Consider the following 7,013-nt stretch of genomic DNA (forward strand, 5'->3'; position numbering starts at 1 on the left):
TAAGAATAGACCACATGCAGCATGTAAACTGAGTAACCAAGCTAAGTAGAGCACATTAGCAGATCTTGTGTGATCACAGTTCCAGATCCACTGCTTTCCACCCAACTCCCCTGACTACAACCGAAAGAAGCCCAGAAACAAATGAAAATAAAGATAAGTTGAGTCAACGAAGAAGGCATGCATATGTGCAAACCACTAGATACTCATCTAACTAGAGTATGGGAAACTAGCTTTTGTGCCAAGGATAGTAAACGAAGCCACGTCTATTGCAAGGTCCGGAAAAATAAATGGTGGGACTTTTATGAGGGAGCATGTACCAGTTATGACCAAACGAAACAAAATATGCACGGATTGAGAAACCTGACTTTCCAAACAAACATTATATAGTTATGTGCGAAACTAATGAACTAGTACTACGTTTGGATAAAAATTAAAGTGCATGTATAACAAATTGATGATTATCACCCACCAAAAAAAACGAATTGACAATTAGTATCAAGATCGCTCAAGATAAATTAAATCTTGCAAGGAAACATAGTGAATGAGAATCCCTAACAAGCTTTAAGCTTCTAGATGTGCCAGGTGATAAACTATTCACATAGCAAATGGTTTCACTATATATGTTCTCTTACTACAGTTGTTGTCAGTTTCCAATTGTTAGAAACCCTCGGAGGAAAATATCATTACAAGCACAAAATCATAGTTAGCATTTAGCTTGTGCAATGTAGACAGGGAGCCATTACCTGCAGTATAGAAATTTGTGTAGGAATAAAAGGTGGCAAAACATAAGGTGTTTCTCTTAACAATACGTTTGATCTTCATAGAGTCAACTTCGAGTGTGAAATTTCCAGTCGTCGTAGTGAGAACAATCACATTTGTGTCCTCGTCATAACCGACGAAAAATAAAGAATGCATTATCCTTGGAAATATCCCCTCAAGTGGAATGGTTTTCTGCAGCATCACCCATTCGACAACACCATCACAGTTAGATTTCCTCACCCATAATTGGATGGTCAGGTCCAACAAAATGGCGAGGCTAAGTCCACCATCCTCCATTCGTAAGAGTTGAAAACACCCATCAGAAATATAGTTGCATGCCGGCTTCTCGATGAAATTGAGGCTCTGAATTTCGAAATCAAACACAAGGATATCACCTCTAGAAATCAACCAGCAAAGTTCATTCCGAACTAGGATGCTGGGCCTTAACAGAGAAATTATATGTGATATCGCGGTCGAGAAAACACCTCCCCAAACACCAGATGCCAAGTCGTAGACAGAACAAAATGCCTGTGTATTGTATCCACCGCAGCAGACCAAAACCAATTTAAACGGGCTTGAGAAGCAATCTCCATGCACACGGCATCAGCGCACAACACCGTGCCATGCCACATACAAAAACTCTCTGTAAAGGCGTCGTCTAGTCCTGGTGGAAAAGCCACGTTGTGTTGTTGGCTAGTGAGGGGGTCCCACACGACGGCCTGGCGCACCTGCGTGTTGATTACAACAGCAAGGCCGTGGCGGCAGCCCATGTATTCTCCATGGTTGCTGTATGGTGTGCTTCTCTTGGGCAGGGAGAAGCAGGCCGCAGTGATACGGTCAGGCGAGTCCATGATGGAAGTGAAGCGGTCAGCATACCCTTCAAAGAAGCCGAGCAGAGGAGGCTTCCGGTGGTGCTTGCGGAAGTTTTTGCGGAACTGGGGATCCGAGAGGATGCTGCCCCAGCGCTTGCATACGGTAGACGCACGGGGGAGCGAGGACGGATTCGGAGGGAGGTGGAGGAGGATCTTGATGAGGAGGTTGTCGTCACCAAGCACCTCGGACACAGGGCTGACTTGTAGCACGGAACGCCGCAGCCTCCTGCCGTCTACCCATGGCGGTCCCGTATTGGGATCAAGCCTGAAACAGCAACAGCCACCAACAAATGCAACCAATGGACTGGTTTCTTCTGTAAGGGCAGTTGCAAACATCCAACACACATATAAACAACAGCATTGCTATACGGACGAAAAAATTCAGACGACTCCTGACGACAGTGCTAAGCCGGCCGCACACATGCATGTCCAGAGCAGAGCAACGGCCGCTGGATTTGTAGTCCTCCACACGTCGTCCACGTTTTGTCGTTTGTAGAGCAGTTTCGTATGAACAATCATGGTCTATACAGCATTGCATGGCATACAACAAGTAATCAATGGACGCATATGCACATCCATCGAGCCAGCATATATAGCGCAAAAACAAAGAGGGAGAGGATCTGGATGGGGAATATTACCCTTGGCCTTGGGGAATCTCAGCATCCTCTCTCCTCTCTCCCCACTGCTGCTGGTAGCAGGGGAGGAATGTTAGGGTTTTATTTGGAGGGGGAAATCTGGCTGGCTAGGGTTTACTAACAAGCGAAAATTAAGAAGAAACGAAAAAGGAATAGCTACTGCGTAGATTGGATGGAGAAGGAGAGGAAGAAGAAAGGGGTGGCCTGATTTGTAAGCACAGCCTGCCCTGTAACATTGGCCCATCCAAGCCCAGCCTAATCTGTTGCTAAACTGAAAAAGAGTCCATGGTTCTAACTGCTGCTGTGGTGAGAGCGTCAAACCAAAGCCCGTGTACTCATCATAGTTTCATAATTCGTCTTCTGAAAATTTGAAACAGTATCACCTTCGTTCTGCTAAAAAAGACAATTCACTTCGTGTGTTGCTAAAAAAGAGAACAAAAAGGAAATATGTGTGCTTTTAAAATTTTGCATGGATTTTTGTGTGCTAGTAATAAATAAACTGTCTGGATGGATGTACGTACGTTTGGTTGACAAAGACAGCAAAGCAATCAAGAATTTATCAACGGTAAAAGCGGGTCTTAATTCCGATGTTCGGTTCAAACGCTATGGCTTTTTAAAAAATTTAAAATCCAAGTTAAATGCGTTCACACTTGTTCGCGTGTGTGCTTTTCGCAAATTTTTTAAACACGTTGTGTGGCCTTTGTCTTTTTCTTGCCAGGAGGACACAATATTTTTATACTTTGTTTGATTAGGACAAAAACACACTAAAAAGGGAAGGCTGCCATGTAGTGCTACCGAGCCAACGGCTGCTCGGTAGACACGTCCAAAAGACAAAGCCCATGTACTCGTAATTTCATACTTCGTCGTCTCAAAATAAAAACAGTTTCATCTTCGTTCTACTATTGTCTCAAAAAATTAAAAACAGTTTAGTAATAAAGCTTGTGTAGCTGATTCTGTATTGGCCGATTTAGCCCAAACTGTTTCGTAATAAAGCTTGATGCTTTCCCTAAGAAAAAAAATCACATTCGTTCTACAATTGTATCAAAAAAAACTCCGTTCTACTAAAAAAATATTCCACTTCATGTTTTATTCAAAAGGGAACAAAAAGGAAATATGTGTTTTTTTTATTTTGCTGCTGATGATCTTTGTGTGTTAGTAATAAATAAAGTGTAATAAATTGTCTGGATGGAATGTATGTATGTTTGGTTAACAAAGACGGCAAAGCAGTCGATAATTTATTCCGGATTTGGAAGCAGCAGCAGTTCAACAAGGCTTCACTTTGATCATCAGCAGCAGAAATCCGAATTGATCTAAATGCAGCCATGGGTATTGGCCATCAATCAGTAGCGGAAATCTGAAGCCGGAATACACAAAAAAATGCCATGGGTATTGGCCTTTGCATGACCGAATAAGCTTGCTAAGAACATAAAGCAAATGAATCACATGCAGCATAGCAATTAACTGAAAGATTCCAAAGCAACTAGCAAGACACTAACCAAACTGATAACTTGACTACTGGCTGCACAACTAAATGCTACTAGCCCACTTCACAGGCCACGGCCGTACAAGATACTACAGAGAGGGTTAATTTCAGCGTAGAACCTACAGCAGATAGTTAATTCCACGTCTTAGCAACTCCAAGAGAACTGCTGATGCCTGCACAAAAATCGATATCATCAATCAAAACGAATGTGAGCAAGGCACACTCACTGAAAAGCCGATCAAGTCATATCTCACGATTGTGCATGATTTGCAACTGTTAGAAGTATAATTATGTTTAAGTTAGAGATTAGGAGTTAGAGATAGAATAGGATTAAATCGTGTACGACTTGCCCTCTACTCAAGTCTCTCTCCCTCATATTGTACTCCATATATACCCTACACTTGGGTCAGATCAATACAACAGAAACAACACAATATTCATCCATCTCATATTTTCAACATGGTATTAGAGCGGTTAGTCTCACGATGCCAATCCTAGAACCTTCCACCACTTCCGCAGCACACCGCCCCCGGGGAGATTAATCTCCTCTCCTCGGGGACGCGGCACCCGATTGATTGAAAGATTATATCGGTTCCATAGATTAAATCACTTTTATAGATTAGGTCAATTCCAATTTTCGATATTCAGCTAGATTTATTTCTTTTTTCAGTAGCGAGATAAATTTGTATTAAATTGATCCTGTTCGACAAAGAAAATCCCGCTGATCCTGCGGCGGCGACGCCAACCTACTTCGGCAGCCGACACATCGCCGAGCCATACAAGTCTACAGCCACCCACGAGCCGTCCGAGCGAACTACATCGAGCGCCCGAGTCTTGTCCGAGCCGGCCCCGCAAGCTTCGTCGAGCAGACCAAAATCGCGTGGCTTCTCCACGGCGGCACGTGCATGATCCAGCAGGCGCGCACCAAGCCTAGGCGCTGGAGAGCCGGCTTCAATCAGCGACGCCCTGCGGCGGCACGGGTCTCCTTCCAGCTCAGGCGCAAGTCAGCTTCGACCCGGCAGATGCAATCCTTGAACTCGCTGCACCTCCAACCGGCCTCCTGCGCACACGGACTCCATCAACTCCAGGCCGCGTTAGGCGCAAACGTTACGAGCACCAGACTCCATCGAGAGTTATGTTCCACCAGACTACGATGCAAGAGTTTGTCTCGGATCACGGGAGGGCACTATGCCAGCATCAGCCGCGGGCGCCCCAAGCACGCTACATCGACACGCCATCTGCACAGTTATTCTTCGTCGAGCCCAACGTCAACACCGAGTTGTACGACCACATCGTCATATAGAACTTCGTCGAGTACATCTACGAGAAGCGACATCAACATGCATCATCCACATGCCAGGCCGGTGTGGAAAGCGACGCAATTATTCATCGACTTCTTCGGCACGACACGACATCGACACTTGGTCGCCGCGAGGGACGCCTTCAAGCGACTCATCATCGTCGATATGCCGCTGCAACGCCATCGCCGACACTTCATCGCCAAGGTCTTAATCAACGTGGTCTTCATCAGCACATTCGTCGGCACACCACCGCTGCCTCGTCCACAAGATGGACACCTAGCGTCCTCTGACAGATTGTTCTGCAAGACGCGACCTTGACGACGGCAATAATCGCGTCACGATGACGGCATCGACCGCGTCATCCACGACGACACGACTGCATCGACACGGCGTCACTATAGTGACGACCCCTACATGGCCACACGGTTCTGACAAAACCGATGTGTGCCCGATGGGCTTTCTCCGGTCTTGGCAAAACCGTTGGACTCATCGCCGACGGCACCCGCTGACACCCGCAACGTGCATTGTCCACGTCTGTAGCTCCGTCATAGCGCATTTTTTTTGCGCCTCTGGCTTTGTGCGGCTTCATCATTCACGACGACTACACCATCGACCACGACAATATGGACCACGGCTACATCAGCATGATCGGCTACTACGACACCGATATTAATGGTTTGGTCTACAGCAACATATCGGCAACAACTCCAGTCAACAGCGTCTGCGTCGTCACTAGCGTCCACGCCACTCCCGTTGTGACCGCGGGAGGAAAGAGAGGAGAGACAAAGAAGGCACCAGAAGGGGACGCAGTCACCGCCCTAGGTGCCGACCCATCAGAGACGCAGTTGACGGCGCAGCGGAGAAGATGACGAAAACACAAGACTTCAAATTCAGTCGTACTCGTCCGCTTCACTCCCGCTACGACTGAGGGGGAATGTTAGAAGTATAATTATGTTTAAGTTAGAGATTAGGAGTTAGAGATAGAATATGATTAAATCGTGTACGACTTGCCCTCTACTCCAAGTCTCTCTCCCTCATATTGTACTCTATATATACCCCACACTTGGGTCAGATCAATACAACAGAAACAACACAATATTCATCCATCTCATATTTTCAACAGCAACAATAAACATCAACTCATTTTTCCAGACATATACAATAATATCCCCGGATGAATCATCTCAGCATCATTACGAAAAGTTTCCCCAAACACCAAAAGCCGAGTCGTAGACAACACCAATTGCATGCGTGCAGCAGGCGCAGACCAAAACCGATTTGAACGGACTCGAGAAGCAATCACCGTGCACATGTCCAGCTTCGGCGTCAACGCACAGTGCCGTGCTATGCCATTGCAACCATCTTTCGGGACATAGCACCTTTGGAAAAGGCATGTGGCGCTGTTGGCCTTGCTCACCGTTCTTCCCGGAGGAGCCGTGCCAGAAGGCCGCCGTCGGTGCCCGGGAGGAGCTCGGGGTAGGGCTGAACGGTGGAGCGCGGAGGGAGGTTGGGGCTGGGACGAACTACGGAGGCCGGGAAGATGGCGGCGAGCGGGTACGATGCGGTGCCGGTTGTATGGGCGGCCGCCAGCGCTGGGTGCCGTCGGGGAACGCACAGGCTGATACTAAAGGACAAAGTGTATCTGTTCTTTTTCTCCCTTTCCTTTTCCTTTTTTGCCCTTCCATGTGGCTTCTACTTGAGAAATTGCTTGCTGCTATGTACAAGGACACCAATGTCTTTTTTACTTTATTTCTTTGACAAAGGGTGGATGCACACAGCCAAATCAACCCACACACATGCAAAAACATGCCGACAAAATAGCAAAGTCATATAAGATCAAAGTTATGCATAGGCGAGGAAAAAAAACCAAAGTGTTCAGATCTGCGATTGACAAGCAAAACAATGACCATATCTGCACCAAGTCGAGATCCCCTTAGGCAATGATCAGCTAGGATTCCCCCTA

The 7,013-nt window shown here is 46.5% G+C and overlaps 1 pseudogene; it reads right to left on the minus strand.

Moving 5' to 3' along the window:
* Positions 1-1,214: 1,214 nt before the first annotated feature.
* Positions 1,215-5,233, minus strand: LOC123131525 (uncharacterized; annotated as a pseudogene).
* Between the last annotated feature and the right edge of the window lie 1,780 nt (positions 5,234-7,013).

Source organism: Triticum aestivum, chromosome 6A (genome assembly GCF_018294505.1).
Source record: "Triticum aestivum cultivar Chinese Spring chromosome 6A, IWGSC CS RefSeq v2.1, whole genome shotgun sequence".
Classification (NCBI taxonomy): domain Eukaryota; kingdom Viridiplantae; phylum Streptophyta; class Magnoliopsida; order Poales; family Poaceae; genus Triticum; species Triticum aestivum.